The following is a 19,030-nucleotide window of genomic DNA, read 5'->3' on the forward strand; positions in this document are numbered from 1 at the left end:
ACAGCCTTTTGCTGCATACAGGAAACTCATCTCAGAGACAAAGACAGACACTATCTCAGATTAAAATGGTGGGAAAAAAACCTCCAAGAAAACAGCCCCAAGAAGCAAGCTGGAGTGGCTATTCTAATATCGAATAAAGTAAATTTCCAACCAAAAGTTATCAAAAAAGATAAGGAAGGATACTTTTTACTCATTACCGGGGAAATCTGTCAGGAGGAACTCTCAATTCTTAACATATATGCTACATATAAAAAAGCACCCACATTCATAAAAGAAACCCAATTAAAGCTCAAAAAAAAAAAACATTTCACCCCACACAATAATAGTGGGAGACTTTAATACCCCACTCTCACCAATGGACAGATCATGGAAACAGAAACTGAACAAGGATACTGCAAATCTAGCAGAGACTTTCAACAAACTAGAATTAATAGATATATACAGAACATATTATCCTAAAGTAAAAGAATACACCTTCTTCTAACCATCCCATGGCACCTTCTCGAAAATAGACCACATAATTGGACACAGAGCGAGCCTCAATCGATATAAGAAGATTGAAATACTCCCATGCATCCTCTCAGATCACCATGGTCTACGGCTGGTCTTTAACAAAAACAAAGACAACAAAAAGCCCACATACACATGGAAACTAAACAACGCTCTGTGAAACAATAGCAGGGTCAAAGTAGAAATAAAGAAAGAAATTAAGGATTTTCTAGAATTCAACGAAAACGAAAACAAACATACCCAAACTTCTGGGATGCAATGAAAGCAGTATTGAGAGGAAAACTCATAGCCCAAAGTGCTTCCAAAAAGAAACTGGAGAGAGCTTACATCAGTAACCTGACAGCACAGCTAAAAGCCCTAGAACAGAAGGAAGCAGATATACCCAAAAAGAGTAGACGGCAAGAAATAATCAAAATTAAGGCAGAAATAGACCAAATAGAATCAAAAAGAACCACTGAAAAAATCAACAAAACCAAGAATTTGTTCTTTGAGTAAGTCAAAAAGATTGATAAACCCCTAGCAAGGCTAACTAGAGGGCAAAGAGAGAGTATCCAAATTAACAAAATCAGAACTGAAAGTGTGGACATAACAAATTAAACTGAGGAAATTCAAGAAATCATCAGATCGTACTACAAAAACTTATACTCCACAAAATTGGAAAATCTGGAGGAAATGGATGAATTCCTAGACAGATACAAGATCCCAAAGTTAAACCAGGACCAAGTAAACCATCTAAATAACCCTATAACACCTAAAGAAATAGAAGAAGTCATCAAAAGTCTCCCAACCAAAAAAAGTCCAGGTCCAGACGGGTTCAGTGCAGAATTTTACCAGACATTTATTGGGGATATAACACCAATACTCTCCAAACTATTCCAAAATATAGAATCAGATGGAATACTACCTAACTCATTTTTTGAGGCTACAATAACCCTCGTACCTAAACCACACAAAGACCCTACAAGGAAAGAGAACTTCAGACCAATCTATCTTATGAATATTGATGCAAAAATACTCAACAAAATCCTTGCAAACCGAATCCAAGAACACATTAAAACGATCATTCATCATGACCAAGTAGGCTTCATCCCTGGGATGCAGGGATGGTTTAATATAAGGAAATCCATCAATGTAATCCACCATATAAACAAACTCAAAGTTCAAAATCACATGGTCATCTCACTAGATGCTGAGAAAGCATTTGACAAAATCCAACACCCCTTCATGTTAAAAGTCCTGGAAAGAACAGGAATCCAATGTGCATACCTAAACATAATAAAAGCAATATACAGCAAACCAACAGCCAACATCAAACTTAATGGCGAGAAACTTGAAGCAATCCCACTAAAATCAGGGACTCGACAAGGCTGCCCACTCTCCCCATACCTATTCAACATAGTACTGGAAGTCCTGGCTGGAGCAATTAGACAGCAAAAGGAGATCAAGGGGATACAAATCAGAAAGGAAGAGATAGAAACATCACTCTTTGCCGACGACATGATAGTGTACTTGAGTGACCCAAAAATTCCACCAGAGAACTCCTACAGCTGATAAACAAGTTCAGCAAAGTGGCTGGATACAAAATTAACTCAAACAAATCAGTAGCCTTCCTATACTCAAAGGACAAACATGTGGAGAAAGAAATTAAGGAAAAGGTACCCTTCACAATCATCACAAAAGTATGAAATAACTTGGTGTGACTCTAACTAAGCAAGTGAAGGACCTGTATGACAAGAACTTCAAACCTCTAAAGAAAGAAATTGAGGAGGATCTCAGAAAATGGAAAGATCTCCCATGCTCATGGATTGGAAAGATCAACATCTTAAAAATGGCCATTCTACCAAAAGCAATCTACAGATTCAATGCAATCCCCATCAAAATTCCAACCCAGTTCTTTAAGGAATTGGAAAGATCAATGTGCAATTTCATATGGAATAACAAAAGACCTAGAATAGCGAAATCCATCCTCAACAACAAAAAAACATCTGCGGGAATCACTATTCCTGACCTCAAGCTATATTACAAGGAAATTGTGTTGAAAACTGCATGGTACTGGTACAGAAATAGACATGTGCATCAATGAAATAGAATAGAAGATCCAGAAATGAGCCCTCATGTATATGGTCACCTGATTTTTGACAAAGGAGCAGTAAACATTCAATGGAAAAAGGACAGCCTATTCAACAAATGGTGCTGGTCCAACTGGCACTCAGCATGCAAAAGAATGAAAATAGACCCTTTCTTATCTCCTTGCATAAAACTCAAGTGTAAGTGGATCAGAGATCTCCACATTAAACCAGATACACTGAAATTATTAGATGAGAAAGTAGGGAAAATCCTAGAACACATAGGCACAGGAGAAAGTTTCCTGAACAAAACACCAATGGCTCAAGCTCTAAGGTCAAAGATTAACAAATGGGACTTAATGAGATTGCAAAGTTTCTGTAAGACTAAGGACATTGTCAAGAAAACAAAAAGGCAACCAACAGAATGGGAAAAGATCTTTACCAACACCACATCAGATAGAAGCCTAATATCCAAGGTATACAGGAACTCAAAAAGCTAGACACCAGAGAATCAAATAACCCTATTAAAAAATGGGGTACAGAGCTAAAGAAAACGTTTTCAGTTGAGGAACACCGAATGGCCGAGAAACATCTGAGGAAGTGCTGGACATCCTTAGCCATCAGAGAAATGCAAATCAAAACAACCCTGAGATTCCACCTCACACCACTCAGTTTGGCCATGATCCAAAACTCAGATGACAGCAGATGCTGGCGAGGCTGCGAAGAACAAGGAACACTTCTCCACTGTTGGTGGAGTTGCAAACTAATACAACCACTCTGGAAATCAGTCTGGCGATGCCTCAGAAAATTGGATATAGTACTACCTGAAGACCCAGCTATTCCACTTCTGGGCTTATACCCCAAAGACACTTTAATACACAACAAAGATATATGCACCACAATGTTCATAGCAGCTCTATTTATAATAGCCAGAAGCTGGAAGGAACCCAGATGTCCTTCAGAAAATGAATGGATACAAAAATTGTGGTACGTTTACACAATGCAATACTACCCAGCGACTAGAAACAATGACTTAACCAAATTCTTAAGAAAATGGCTGCATCTAGAGAATATCATCCTGAGTGAGATAACCCAGTCACAAAAGAACAGACATAATATGCAGTCACTGATATTGGGATGCTAACCCCAGAGGCTTGCACTCCCCCCAAGAAACAACTCACAGACTGTATGAAGTCCAAGAAATAAAGAAAACAGAAAAATATATATATATTTACAAAACAAGAAGACTTTGACTATTTCCATGTTGCGTTTTGTTTTGCATGTACTTTACACTCATTGTAACTAGTAGGTTTTCAATGCATATTGTCAAGCCCTTGAAAAAATCAAGTACTGACTAAAAAATATATTCACAGAATTTTATGAAAATTATTTTGATATCTGAAAAAACAGTACTGACAAAAATGTATAATTTTAAGCAAAAAATATTTAAAATCTGTACATTTATCTTCGTTTTGTAAAATAAAGTCGTTTAAAAAATAAAGTGAACAGCCTTTGTGAATTACTAATTCTATTATTTCCTAGGTGGCCCTCATTACTAGGCACTGCTGCTCGCTCCTACTCTCTGGGAATCTAAATCTTCTGGCCTAGAGCACTATGCTGAACTCCACTAGTCCCTATTTTACCCACATAGAAACACTACAACTGTCTCCAACTTACTAAACTGAATGTGTTATTTTCATTCCTACCACAACCGTCTCACTTCCATACCCTCTGAAAGCAGGCTCTTGTTATCCAGCAACTTAGGTCAAAACCAGGAACAGTACTAGTCTTCAGCCGTGTTGAGATTACACTCGAGAACCATGATACCTGGCTTGTATCAAAGCTGTTACGTACGATCACATTGAATTATTTCATGAAACTGAACTTAAAAAACCCAGAAAAGGCTTTATGTTTGAATGTATTCTTCTGTTCTTGCAAAACTAACTAGTTGTTTTGCATGTTTATTGCAACCTCCACTGTCTGTCCTTAGAAGTTAAGAATGACTATGCTTTACTAGTTGGGTGTTTACAAAACAGCAGCATAAACCAGAGGATTCTCAAAGCAGTTAATTGTAGAGAAGAAACCAAAAAATCAGAGAAAAAGGAGAACTGTCTCAGGTTTAATTACAAATAAAAGGATCACATCTTTTTATTCTCAGGAACCTCTCCAATTCCTTGGCCTTCTTTGACCCTGTTAAGTATGAATAGCCATAGTTGCTTAGGCCAAAACCTGACCTTGATATAGTCAAAAACACTCCTCAAATCAGCTGATTATAATCCAAAGAGATAAAAAATTTAGCACCTCTGTAATATAAAATAAAAACATAACCCAACAAAACAAGAAGTTGATTTTGAAAAATCCAAAATACTCATAGCTTCTTGAAGAGGAGATCTTGATCATCCCCTTAAACAGACATGCGCATATCCACTGCAGGTCATTTAGACTAAAATCAAGACGAATCCATTACTCATTTCCTCTCCGGCTCTTCTTGTGGCTTTTCTTAGACTTGAAATGGATAAAAGCCATTCAGTTAGGTAGCACATAAGATGCACATAGTGTGCTGACGATGATGAGTACAGACGACAGGAACAGAAGATGATGTGTGTGGGCGGAGGGGAGGGCCGGAGGCTGTTGACAGTCTCCCACTTTTTCCTCCCCAGTGCTGGGATTACATGTGAATTTGTGTGTTTTACATGGCACCAGATGTACACATGTCCTTGAGTGACTATGCAGGCTGGAAGCTATGACACTCATGTCTTCATTTTCATTTATTGAGGCAGATGTCCAGTTGGCACAACCCAATCACTGGGGAAAAGGAAATGTCAACTGAGGATCTTCCTATAGTAGACTGGCTTTGGCCATGTCTGTGAGAGATTGATTGTCTTGATTGAGTGGAAGCTCGATCCACTGAGGACAGCCTCATTTCAAGGTTGTTGGGTCTAGGCTGTGTAACTATCGAGAAAGCAAGAGAGTAAGCAGTTCTCTTCTATGATTCCTGCTTGAGTTCCTTCCCTGACTTTCTTCAACCAAGGACTGCCACCTATAAGTACAGTCTGAAAGAAATCTGTTGCTTTGGGTTATACCATTTATCCCAGCATCAGAAAACTAGAGCTCAAAATGAAGTGAGTCTAGATAACCAGTCTACCTTGAGGAACCTTCAGTGTTGGGAGTCAAGAAAGGCTTTTCAAAAGTGGTTTCTAAGGATTTGGACTGCTTTGCAAAGCAAGTACTTTATCCTTGAAGCCACTGAGATACTATTGAGTTTTTTGTTTTTGTTTTTCACATACTCAATTATTAAGAAAAAGCACTATTAAAGAGAACCCAAGTTGAGTTCTTAGCATCCACATTTGGTCTTCCAATGACTGCAGTTTCTGGGATTTCATACATTTGACCTCCACTGGCATCTGCACTCACTTCAAATACACACATATGTACAATACAAATAAAAATATATCTTAAGATTAACCTTGTCTGGGGGATTTGGGGTTGGAAAACAGGATACCTTATTTAAGAGAAAAAAATAGGTCTTAGATCCCAGAACCATTGAAACTATATAGGTCCTATGCTATCCAAACCTTTAATTCTATAAAGAAAAGCAAGGTACAAAAGAAATAGAATTCTAGGAATTTTCTGAGGGGAAAAATGTCTATTTTTGTTTTGTGATAGCTAAAAATAGCCACATCAAAACAAAATTCTTCATCTTAATTGTCTTTAAAATTGTGTGTGCTTACTCTTGCGTACACACAAAAGTAGGCACGCTCATGTGTGCAAGAGTGCACACACTCTCTCTCTCTCTCTCTCACACACACACACACACACACACACTGGTGGGCCAGCAAGGTCTTTCTAGCACTAAAATTTCAGGTGCACCTGGCTTTTGACACAGTTGCTTCAGACTGTATTCTAGTCCTCCAGCTTCCATGACAAGTACCTTATTTACCCAATGAGTCACCTTCTCAGCCAAGTACTAAATTCTTAAGATGGAGGTTTAGCCCATACCTTTCAGGAGACTTTGAGTGGCTTCTATGTCTGTGACTACAGTGGTGACCTAGGGAAGCAAAGGTCATTGGATGAGCATTTCTGTTCTCCCAATCTTAGAACATAGTTCTCCCCTCCTCCAGTTCTCATATTACTTTTTTGGCCTATTCTAAGGATACAACTTACTATCACATCTGTCGAAGGTGGTTGTTAGTTGCAGCAGGGAATGCAGTAATGCAGTCATATATCCAGAGCACGATAGCTGTTTTTTGCTTTGACCTCTATTATACTGTGCAATTAGGATAAAAAACTGAAATCCCATTTCCATATGATGAAGCTCAGAAACGACGAATGTGAACTTCTGGTTTCCATGTCTCCCTTTCCTTCTCTGCTGGGTAGTAGTGCAGCTTGTTATTTCGTGTTGCAGGAGTCTTGATGCTCCTTTTAGATTTGATTACTAAGAAGATCAGTAAAGGGCCCATATACTGCACCTGGGGATTTAGAGCGAGATCTGTGCCGTCTGTCTCTGGACCTGCTTCGATGGCGCCGTGGACTCTTGCTCCTGTGCCTTTCTCGTCGGGGAGAAGGACTATGGAAAAGGAGCAGTTAGCTCAGCACACATTTACACACGATTTCCCCTATCAAAACTGTCATGAGATAAACAACTAAGGACCTACCTTCTTCTTTTAGGAGATCTACTCCGCCTGTGGCAAGAGGAAGAGCAGGTTAGTGTACTGAGTATTGTACAGTACATTGAAAAAAAAACCACTCCCTCCTTTAAGAGTGAGAAGTACTGGGGACTGAACACTGTGACTTCTGATTTGTCCTTGTTCTATGTCTTAACTGTAGTATCTTTCTACTTCTAATACTCTGTTTGACTATGCAACCTATTTTGAACAGTCAGATAACAGCAAATATGCCATATAGATACTGGAAAAACCATTGTCTGAAAGGATCTATTGGCTGTTGAATTCTGCCAACTCCTTCAGAACTTAGGCAATTTAACCTGGTGGAGGACAGGTGGTGCAGGGGAGTAATTATAACTGAAATGTAGATCCAGGTCCAGCTTAATTTCCTGAAGACACACTAAAAAATGGTTTTTTTAAAATATAAATAGATGTGAGGGTATGAGTTCCAGTTCCCCTGTATCTGGAGTTACAGCTGTGAGCTGTCACCTGGGTTGGGGAACTGAGCCCTGTTCTTCCAGAAGAGCAGCCAGTGCTCTTACACACTTAGCCATCTGTCCCAGCCCCAAGAAATGGGTTCTTTTTTGTCTACCAATGAGGTTTTAAGGGTGATGGTTCATTAGTAATAGAGAAACATCAACACTGGCAACATGTTCCACCCTACCTTCTGGGAGAGGGACTCCGGCTCCTCCTGTAGTGCAGGGCAGGTGAGTGCCTTGGCTTGTCCAAGTCTCGGTAGCTTCTTTGTCAGTGGTCAGGTGACAGCACTCTTTACAGCTTGAAAAGAGGTAGAGGGACATTGGCTTCTAATAACAGCAGCCAGGAGGCACTTGGTTACAGTTCCCTTCCTGTTCTGTCCAGTGTACATCTATCTCAAGTGACTCTGCAACAGTGATATGACTACATGGGTTGGTAGTTATAGTGACAAAAGAATTAACAACACACAGTTCTCGGTAACCTGCCTAGGACTGACTACAATAAGAAATAATAATACTGATTTCCTTAGGAATGTGAAATAGATCCAAGTTCAGTACTGTTGAATGCAAACCCATAGTGAATATCTTTATAATAATTTCCTCTAGTTCTTCCAAAAGGGTATGTAGCAGCAGAAGCCGGCATGGCAGTGTATGTATTTAATCCTAGCACTGGGGACACTGAGGCAGGTGAGTGTCAATGAGTATGAGACCACTATGGTCTATATAGTTCCAGGACACTCAGAAGTATACACCCTATCTTGAAAAAACAAACAAACAAACAAAACGAGAAGTCAAGTGAAGCAATGCCCAGAGTGTTATTTACATACAACATTTACAGCTTGGAATTGTGGTAAAGATGTCAAACACATAAGTGGAGGGAAAAGAAAGAAGATTTAAAAAATAATATCTCAAGGGTCAAAAACAGATAATTCTGTGTTGAGAAAAAATAATTAATTACTGTTTTTATCAATATAAAACCCAACTTGAGGTTAGTTTTAGTTTTAGAGACCAGGTCACACTGTGCAGCTCTGGTTGATCTCAAACTCACAGAGCTCTACTGCTTCTCTAGAGGGTTCAAAATTAAAGGCATGTGTCATCACGGCAAGAATTTCTTTTATGTCCTTCTGGCTCTTGCACGGTGTTTGTTAGAATACAATTGCAAATGCTTTAAAGCTTTGTTACTATAAGCACTTCCACATCTCCATCATTTTAATGGCTGCTTAAAAATCATGTCAACAACCGGCCTGACTCCTTAAATACTGACAGCTGAGGAGGTGGGTTGGTTTCAACTTTTAAGCACTATAATCATTAATTCTGACAAAATATAACTGTGCCGCAGGTACCCTCTCTCCTTAAGAGTATGGTCAAGCATGACAAGTGTTTTGTCCAAGACTTTGATAGCTAGCATTCATTTACTAATTATGTAGAAATATACTGAGACCTTCATGAACACACAGCATTCTTCAGAGAAAAGTTCTGTAATCCTTGCTTTACAGAAGTAATCTAACAGAGCAGTAGGGTCTGGTACACCTCAGGGATAGAATATGCATTTAACATAGGTGAAACTGTGGATGCAATCCCTAACACAAAGGGAGAAATACCAGGACCATTAGACTCTACTGCTACTGTGACAGAGAAGAGGTTTTCAAGCCCAGGGGTATTTGATGCTAAAGCTCAGAATTTTAGTAACCATATAGCACTCTTATTTTCTAGGTACAGGCTGTAATCCTAGTATTCCTGAGCAGACTGAAATGTCTATCTTGCCTTATCCACACAATTGGGCACCCCTTGTCCAAAAGGCCCCCAAAACTAAGTAATTATTCCACAAAATTGTAAAAAGAAAAGGTTGCCATTAATTTAAAACTAAAGCTTAACAAATAAAGTGAGGGCTATTTCCTTCCTTCCCAGCCTTTAAAGTTCGATATGAGCCTTACCCTCTCGTCTTCCTCTTCCTCTTCCTCACTAGACTCCACGTCATCCATGTCCTCTTCCAGAGCACTGACTCGAGGCTCCAGTTGCTCAGCTTATTCCAGCACACACAGTTTCTACAGAGAACACAGTCAAAGTTAAAAGTCATTGCCTTTCCATATCCTGACCCTATCACTGAGCTCCTGGGGTTGATGGACAAGCCTTGGAACCACAGGTCTGGTATGATATGCCACTTCAAGACTTTCCTAAGAAGTTAATAAACCTGGAATCCCATATGCTTTTTAGAGTTCCCCGACAAACATAAGCAGATTGCTGAAGAGAACAAGTTCATTTACAATTGATTCTATTTCCAATGATTTTATACAGTGAGGTCAATGCACTGTCAATCAATTTGTGTGTCAACAAAAATGTTAACTTCAGGGCTGGAGAGATCATTCAGCTACTAAGAACACTTGCTGCACTTGAAATGGACCTGAGTTCAACTCCCAGTACCCACATGGTGGGTCACTAGTTCCAGAGGCTCTAATGCCCTCTTTTGGCATTCTCTGGTCAAAGGTGAATGTCCTCTGGCCCCTACATGCCCTGGCCCATTCACACATATGCAGCACTAATAATGGTTAGTAAAGATAACATAAAAAGCAAATGTGTTAATTTTATAAAGGCAAATTTGCTCATCTGTGTGACACATGCACATGAGTCTGCAAATATACGTACCTATGTTACCTATAGACAGCCAGAATAGGACCTCGGTGTCTTCTGTGATCTCCACTTTACTTCACTGAGACAGTCTTTACCTGAGCTGGGAGTTGCCTTTTTGGATACACTATCTGGCCAGCAAATTCTAAGCATTTATGTGTCTCTGCCTGCCAAGCTTGGGTTATAGGTACTTTGCAGCCATGCATTTTACATGGGTGCTTGTGGACTTGAACTCGGGTCCTTATGTTCACAGATCAAACACTCTTAACAAATGAATCATTTCCTAGCACTGGGCAGTTTGTTTGTTGTTTGGAAAGGTATTGGGTGAGCTTATTGTTTGTTTTTGAGACAGTCTCACTACGAAGGCTTGGTTGTCCTAGAACTAGTGCAGGTCCCCAAGCGTTGGGACTTTAGTCCTGTACCACAATGCCCGGCACAATAAACTTTCAGTAAATGTGCTCAGTTCTTTCAATATTTTACAATTTTATCTGGGAGTGTGAGTACATGTCAGAGTGCACACGTGAAGTCAGAGGACGACTGGGTGTCATTTTTTGCCTCCCCTTTGTTTTGTGCGTGTCTCTTATTCACTGCTGTGGATGCTAGCTTAGATGACTAGTAAGCTTGTGACATTATCCTTTCTCTGTCTTCCATCTGCCAGTAGTGGCCTGCTTGAGTTACTGCTGCAGGCACCAGCTCTGAATGTGGGTTCTGAGGATATGAACTCAGAGTCAGGTCTGCACAGCAAGGGGTTTACCCCAAAGTCATTTCCTCAGCCCTAACAGTTGTCCTTTTTTGTTGTTTCATGGATAATCATCGCTCTGTGATGGTTCTGAGTGATCGTTTTCTGTTTGATAGACTGGTTTGCCAGTTTGAAAAAGCAGTACTCCAGCTAAATTTGGGATAGATATCCTATAGAGCCTTTCCTCTATTTATTTTCAAGTTGGCCAACCCAAGAAACATTACCTGGTTCTTTCTCATTCCCTATCCTCTATAAATTTTGGCATAAGGACTTTTTAAGACTACTCTTAAGGCTTCAATGTTTCAGTAGGTACTTGTTCATGTGGTAGGAAAAAGGTCACCTTGGCCTCATACCTGTAGCCGAGGCAAAATGATGTCACAGACTCTCTCACTGTGCAGTAATTCATCAATGAACTCATCTACATGCATCAGTTCAAACTCTGGAAGAGAAAAACAATTAGATTAAGAAATCTGGAAATGACTTAAGTTACCTAAAGAGTAAAAGAATCATGAGCTTTTATATGAAGCTCCCTCCATGCAACACCTCTTTCCTTCCTTCCTTCCTTCCTTCCTTCCTTCCTTCCTTCCTTCCTTCCTTCCTTCCTCTGAGACAAGAACTGAAAGTAGGGCTTTGAGATTGCCTAGCTAGTATTTTGTCACTAAGGTAAATCCCCAACTGTAGCTCCCTACTACTGGGCTAAGTCCCCTACCCTGTGTCTTAGCTCTTTAAGAATGATTTAATCACATTTATTATTTACTTATTACATGCCCATGCACACGTTTTGCCACACTATATGTATGGAGGTCAGAGGGAAACTTTCCAGAACCTGTTCTCTCCTACCATATGGGTCTCAGGCTTACATCCACCATCCCAGTAGTGGCAGGAAGATCTTGAACTTGAGGCCAGTGGCTTTTACATAGCAGGCTGTATAGTGAGAGACTGTCTCAAAAATTAAAGAAACAGACAAATGATTTCATAAAACAACAACAATACTTATTTTTTGTCATGATTTGGGTATGTTTTCATTAGAAGTAGCTTTTTGAAAAAATAACAGCATAGAATTATGTATGTTAGTCCATTTTTCATTATATATGGTTTAGTTTGTTTTGCAAATCATCAGTTTGTAAGTTCCTGGCTCCACATTATTGGTATCAGCACTTTACTGTTTAGACTAAAGAATAAAGACAGTGAAGAAGAGAAAGAAGGAAATGAAGAAGAAAAAGACTCCTGGGACCTTCTTGACTCCCGAGACCTTAGGTGTTTCATATGTGGAGATGCCGGACATGTTCGCCGGGAATGCCTGGAGGTCAAGATGGCCCACCAGAGGAATAGTAGTGTGTCAGGTAAGAAAGGATTAAAAAATTGCAAATCTTAATTTGCTTGTTGCTAGGGAATCAACCCAAGTCTGTTATAACAACATGGTTTACTACTGAGCTACAGCCCCAGTACTAGTACATTTCATTTTGATAACAGTTTTGCTATTTAGTTCAGGCTGCCCTAAATTTGTGGTCTTCCTTCATCAGCTTCCATGGAATTACACATGTATAACACCTGGCTTAACATATTAATTTTTAAGTAATGTGGCCCAAGATTTTAGTTTAATAGGAGTACAAATCTGCAATATAAAAGGCTCTGGTTTTGATGCTCTACAGTGTCGAATTTAAAATAAAAAAACAAAACAATTTACATGAGAGATTGGAAAATATTTTTTAAGCCAACTATCCCTGAGACAGAAACAAGCAGCTTGTTTGGCTACATAACAAGACTGTTTCAAAAAACCTGGTAATTAAGAGTAAGAGCCTGGGAGACATGCTCAGCTGTTACTTGCTGCTCTGCTAGGGGACCTGATAAGTTTCTAGCATCTTGGATAGGCAGTGAAAAAAGTTGCCTGGCAACAACTTCTGCTACATGGGATTTGGTTCCACCTTCTCACGTTTATGCATCTGGTGCATACATGTAGGCAAAACATTAATACTTATGAAGTAAATTATAATAAAATAAAATGTATAATAAAAATTTTAATAAAATAAAAGTTATATACAAAAAAAAAAACAAGGAGGAAGTGAATACAACTTAGTGGTAGAGTCCCTATGCAATGCTCTGGCTTTGATCTCCGCATGGGCTGGGCAAGAGAACAGTGGACACATCTTTAAAAGGATCATTGCTTAAAAGTTTGCTTTAGTATAATCTTTTGAGAAATATATATCTATTGCTTATGTAGAGTATATTGCTGTACTTGATCAATGCCAGCCTTGTTTCAAAAAGTATAGCTTGATAAAATTTATAGACAAGAAATTGTTAAGACACTGGAGTTTAGGGTCGTAGCTCACTGTAGAGTGCCTGCCTTACACATGAAATCCTGTGTTCAACCCACAGTGCCACAAAAAAATGCCATTAAAATCAGTGTTCTTTAATTTTATTGATGTCTGTTTATTCATTTCTATTACTTCCCGTGAGGTAGGTTTGTCTGAGACAGTCTCATACTCTCTCCACAGTGCTGGCATGGAACTCACTGTGCAGGTTCCCTTCTAGTTCACAGAAATCATCTGCCTCAGTGCTTCAAACATTGAGATTACAAGTGTGAAACAACTTGCCTACCTGCTTTTTCTGTATCTTGATTTTTTTTTCTGTGATGTCTTCTCTCAGCAGCCCAGCTGGTCTGTAATCTTGTCAATGCTCAGCAGGTGGCTGGTTCAGCCACACAACAGAGTGACCAGTCCATGAGGACTAGACAGTCTTCAGAATGAGTGAGTACTCCGCCTATGAATGAGTTTGACAGGAAGAGAACTACTTTTCATGTGTCTTAGTTTCTTTTCCTGTTAATATAATATACCATCAAAAGCAACTTAAGGGAGAAAGTATTTATTTTAGTTTACATTTCAAAGTCCGGTCTGACAAGGCAGCAGGAGCTCGAAACAGCTGTCATATCACATCCAAAGAAAGTGAGTAGAAAGGCATGAATGCACACTCATCTTCTTCCCATTTTATACAGGCCAGAAACGGGAACCTGTTCAGTGGTATGCCCAAAGACATCCATCTCTCCTGGATTCTAGATTGATGTTGACATTTGTCTTAGGGTTTTATTGCTGTCAAGAGCAACCATGATCATGGCATCGTGTAGGAAATTTCTTGTAAGGAAAATATCTTAATTGTGACTTGTTTATAGTTTCAAAGGTTTAGTCCATTATTGCCATGGTGTGAAACATGGCAGCATGCAGGCAGACATGGCGCTGGAGAAGAGGCTGAGAGTTCTACACCTTGATTTGCAGGCAGCATAAAGAAACTGCCATGTTAGTCTTAGCTTGAACATATGAGACCTCAGAGTCCACTCTACAGAGACCACTCCACAGAGACATTTTTCTTTTCCAACAAGGGCACACCTCCTAATAGTCTTATTCCCTATGTGCCAAACATTCACACATATGAGGTTATGAGGGACATTCCTGTTTAAATAGGTAACACCAACCATCACATCATATGTAATACCAAAGATCACATAATAATTTGCAGAGTTGTCCTTATTAGGCCCATAAGTTAAAGTAACATCTATGTTCCTATTAATAATAATGTAGCTATTTAACTTATCTGAGCCTGCTTTCTCATTTTCATAATAAAATAACTAATATGGAGGATTAAGTATTGCTGTTGCATAGTAGTAAAGTATCCTTTTCTCATTGCATATTCTTCTTTTGTTGCTGAGCCTAGCTGTAAAAATTTATATTTTCATTTGCTAGCATAAATTCAATTTTAGTTTCTAATGACTAAATGTAGGAAAGGAAACATGCGTTTTATGTATGTTTTTAAGTATGTTCAAAAAGATAAAATTATACCACTGTGAATATGTTTTGTTGATTTTTACCAAAAGAGAGGTTGGGAGCTGGGGATGATGATAGATTGTAGGGAGCCATTGCTGCCAATAGATGGCGCCAGCTTCCCGCCTATTATTCAGCCAACAAAACCTTTCTCCTCATGGTGCTCAAATACCACATAAGTCACAGCCCACTCTAGGGGCATGCTTATGAGCTACTGGAAGATGCACCAATCAGGTAGCAACACAAGTCTCTTAGGCATATATAAGCAGTGCATTTTTCTTCCACGTGAGAGTCTCCAGCTCAGAGTGCTGTACAATAAAGGTTGTTCGCAGAAGAATCCTGAACATTTTTTCTGAACATTTATTTGAATTTTTCTACTGTTTATTCATGTTTTTGTTTTTGTTTTTTTGTAAATATGGCATATTACTCAAGGTTGTCTTTAGAACAGAATTGATAGAATAAAAGAGAGAGAGAGAGAGAGAGAGAGAGAGAGAGAGAGAGAGAGAGAGAATGTGTGTGTTAAGAGCTGGAGAGATGGCTCAGTGGTTGAGAGCACTGACTACTCTTCCACAGGTCCTGAATTAAATTCCCAGCAACCTCATGGTGGCTCACAACCATCTCTAATGGGATAAAATGCCTTCTTCTGGTGTGTCTGAAGGTAGCTACAGTGTACTTATATAAATAAAAATAATTTAAAACATTTTTAAGTGGCTTACAGCTTATGGTCTGCTTAGTCCAGTAATGGCTGTATCCTGACAAAAAAGCCAAGAATCTGGTAGTTGTTGAGTCCTAGAATCTAGATGTTTCAGCAGTCACATTCTGGTGCTAGAGGTCCTAAAGAGCAGCCAGTTTTCAGCTCACATTGGAATTTCAAAAAAGGAGATTCTAGCACCAGAAAAGAACTGGTTCAGGAGAGATGAACCTGCTAGTGAGATTGAGGGCAAGCAGAAAAAAGTCTCTCACATATTTGCATACCTGCTGGGGTTTTAGTTACTTTTTAATGTAGTCAAGTTATCAATCAAAGTTAGCCATACTACATAGTCATTGTTGTTGTTTTGTAATAATGTTGGGAATTCATTTCTACTTGGGTAGTTGTTTCATAGTCCTTTATTTGCCTATATATTAACTTCTTTCTCTCTCCAATCTCATGCCCTGGCTTTTCTAGAGCTCACAGTGCAGATCAGGCTGGCCCAGAACTCCACCTCTTCCCCTGAGTGCTAAGATTGAAAGTGTTTACCACCATGTCCAGATTTGTATATTCTCCTCACCTCACATCTGGATGTGTCGTGAGTTAGAATATAACTTGTGAAAGACCAGAATATCAAATGAGAATTCAGATGTTATCGCACCTTTTAATTAGTTTTATCAGTGTTTTCTTTTAGTAGTTTTTTCATTATTATTAAATCAGAAAAATTTTAAATTTCAAGTTGATTATATTTCTTGTTCAAATTTTCAGTGGTTTTGTACTGCTCTTGTATAAATTGCATAAATTATATGATAAATAAAACACAGGCACCCTCATTGCCTTGTTTCTGTTTTAGTTGGTTCTTGTTTTATAATGGAGAGAACTTGGGCTTGATCCGAAAGCTGGCAGGAATACTGGTCATTGTATAATTTTTTACATGATTTAGTTCTAGTTTTTGTGCATTAGTGTCTTGCCTGCATGCATGTCTGTGTGAGGATGTCAGAACTCCTGAAATTGGAGGTGAGACTTTCTCTGGGTAGCCCTGATCTTAACAAATCCACCTGCCCCCCCTACTGGGATTATTTCTGTGTAGTTCTTAAGCCTCAGATACAGTATTCCCTTAGCTGTGTACTACACTATTTAACATCTTTTAGATTTCATTTATTTTACACAGTTAAGCATTTTCATGCCCATTGTCTCAGTTAGGGTTTTATAGCTGCGAAGAGACAGCTTTACTATGGTAACTCTTATTAAGGAAAGTTAATTGGGGCTGGCTTACAGATTGAGAGGTTCAGTCCATTATCAGCCTGGCAGGAAACCTGCCAGCATCCAAGCAGGCAGACATGGTTACTGCAGAAGCCATGAGTTCTACATATAATCTGAATGCAGCCTGGGCAGAGCCTGAGCATAGAAACCCTCAAAGCCTACCTACACTTCCTCTAAGAAGGCCACACCTATTCCAGTAAGGTTACACCTAATAGGGCCACTCCCTTCAGCCAAGCATTAAAACAACCGGGCCAAACCTCTTCAGAACATCACATTCATAGACCTTCTGACATGTTATTTCTGTTGCTAAGTATTCTTTCCTTCTCTGAAGCTTCTTAATTTTCGATTTGCTTCTATTTACCTTTTAGTCTCAGGTAAAGGTTACTTAATCTTGGAAAGTCTTTGATTTCTACTTTTCTTCAAAAGTGGAAGTTAGGTGTTTCTGTTTATCAAACTATACTATAAATGATACTTTTCTTGTAGAGAGCATTAGTCTCAATAAGCAGCCCATTTTGCTAGGCTTTATCCTCCGGCTTGCTTAGACAACACATATAATACACTAGCAAGCCTGACTTTCTAATTATATAGTCTTTATCATAGTAAAAATTGTTATACTGTGTAATTTTTTTCCTACTCCCCGATTTCTTATGCAGTAAACATTTAAACATCACGAAGGCATAGATGCATATTCAGTACCTAGTAATACTGCCTAGTATACACAATTGTTCAGGGGCTGAATGGAAGGGGATGTGAGTAATTTATGTGTTGGTTTCTAGTTTACAAAGGACATATGGTGTTCATGATGCTAGGTTTTCTCTTTTTTTTCCCCCTTGAACGAAGGGGGAAAAAACAGCTTATGAACCATTACTCAAGTGAGAGAATTTGAGCACCTGGGGGAAAATTTTATCTTCATGTAATAGGAAATTTTATTATTTGTTATAAATATCATATAGTTCTGTGTCTAATGTTCTAATAAAATAACTATTTTAATAATCTTAATTTTTAAAATTATTCTTTTTTCCTGCAGTCTGATTCACCATCCTATTCTCCTCAGCCTCAGCCTTTTCCACAGACTTCTCCCCAACCATCTGCTCTTCCCCCACCTCTATCCCAGCCAGGATCCCAGCCTAAGCTTGGCCCACCCCAGCAGGGAGGCCAGCCCCCTCACCAGGTTCAGGTGCCCTTGTATAACTTTCCTCCATCACCTCCAGCTCATTACTCACCCATGCACGGGATGGGATTATTGCCAATGCACCCCCTCCAGATCCCTACCCGTCATGGCCCATCCATGGCCCAATGCTACACTCTGCACCTGGCAGTACCCCCAACAATATTGGCTTGAGTGATCCCAGCATCATCTTCGCACAGCCTGCTGCCAGGCCCATGGCAATCCCTGGCTCATCTCATGATGGACACTGGCCTCGTACCGTGGCACCCAATTCCCTGGTGAACAATGGTGCAGTGGGTAATTCGGGTAATTTCCCTTTTCTCTTCCTTTTATATTTGGTTGTGGAAAGGTTGGGTGGTTAGTATTATTTGTTGAACATGGAGTAACAATGAGAAGAAAGGAAGATTAGCTGTATTTATGAAGATAAAATATAAAATTAAACTGTATAGACTTTAGATACAGACTAATCAACATTTGGATCTTGTTTGCCATTTCTTACAGTGTCTTGAGATTATTGCTCTATGTATTTCTTTCACTTCTAAAATAAGGATATGAATAGCCTCTAACAGGAATGTTGAATATTATATAATGCTTACAGCTATTAGTTTTATTGTTTTCCTTTTCACCTTCACCTCACTTGGTGTAGATATTATTAGCAATCATTTGAAAAATGATCTAATCAAGAGCCTGTGCAATTTCTCCACTCAGAATTGTTGAGACTAGCCTAGGCTAAATGAAATCGTCTCCCCACGAACAAAAGCCTAACAGAAAACCAGGTGTATTTGGGGCCAGCTTGAGATGCTATCCCCCATTTTGGGGTGGTGAAATTGAAGTAGAATTAATAAACATTTAGTAGAATTAATAAACAGTAGCTATTCTGATATCTTAATAAGTACAGATTTGAGATGTAATAGAAAGTTTTAAAGATGATTTAATATGTTACTAAAATGTTATTCTAAAACATTACTATGATTATTCAAAAATAGCTTATTTGCTGCATTTGCTAATTCTGTATCTAG

General features: G+C 39.0%; 1 pseudogene across 1 annotated transcript; it reads right to left on the reverse strand.

Moving 5' to 3' along the window:
- Positions 1-5,039: 5,039 nt before the first annotated feature.
- On the reverse strand, positions 5,040-18,122 carry LOC308425012 (pre-mRNA-splicing factor 38A-like; annotated as a pseudogene). Its single transcript has 8 exons — positions 18,116-18,122; positions 11,434-11,519; positions 9,651-9,761; positions 7,905-8,017; positions 7,232-7,258; positions 7,046-7,143; positions 6,575-6,624; positions 5,040-5,081 (listed from the first exon to the last, which is right to left on the reverse strand). The product of its transcript is annotated as a pre-mRNA-splicing factor 38A-like (transcript).
- Between the last annotated feature and the right edge of the window lie 908 nt (positions 18,123-19,030).

This window comes from Micromys minutus, assembly GCF_963924665.1.
Source record: "Micromys minutus genome assembly, contig: SUPER_9_unloc_1, whole genome shotgun sequence".
NCBI classification, from domain to species: domain Eukaryota; kingdom Metazoa; phylum Chordata; class Mammalia; order Rodentia; family Muridae; genus Micromys; species Micromys minutus.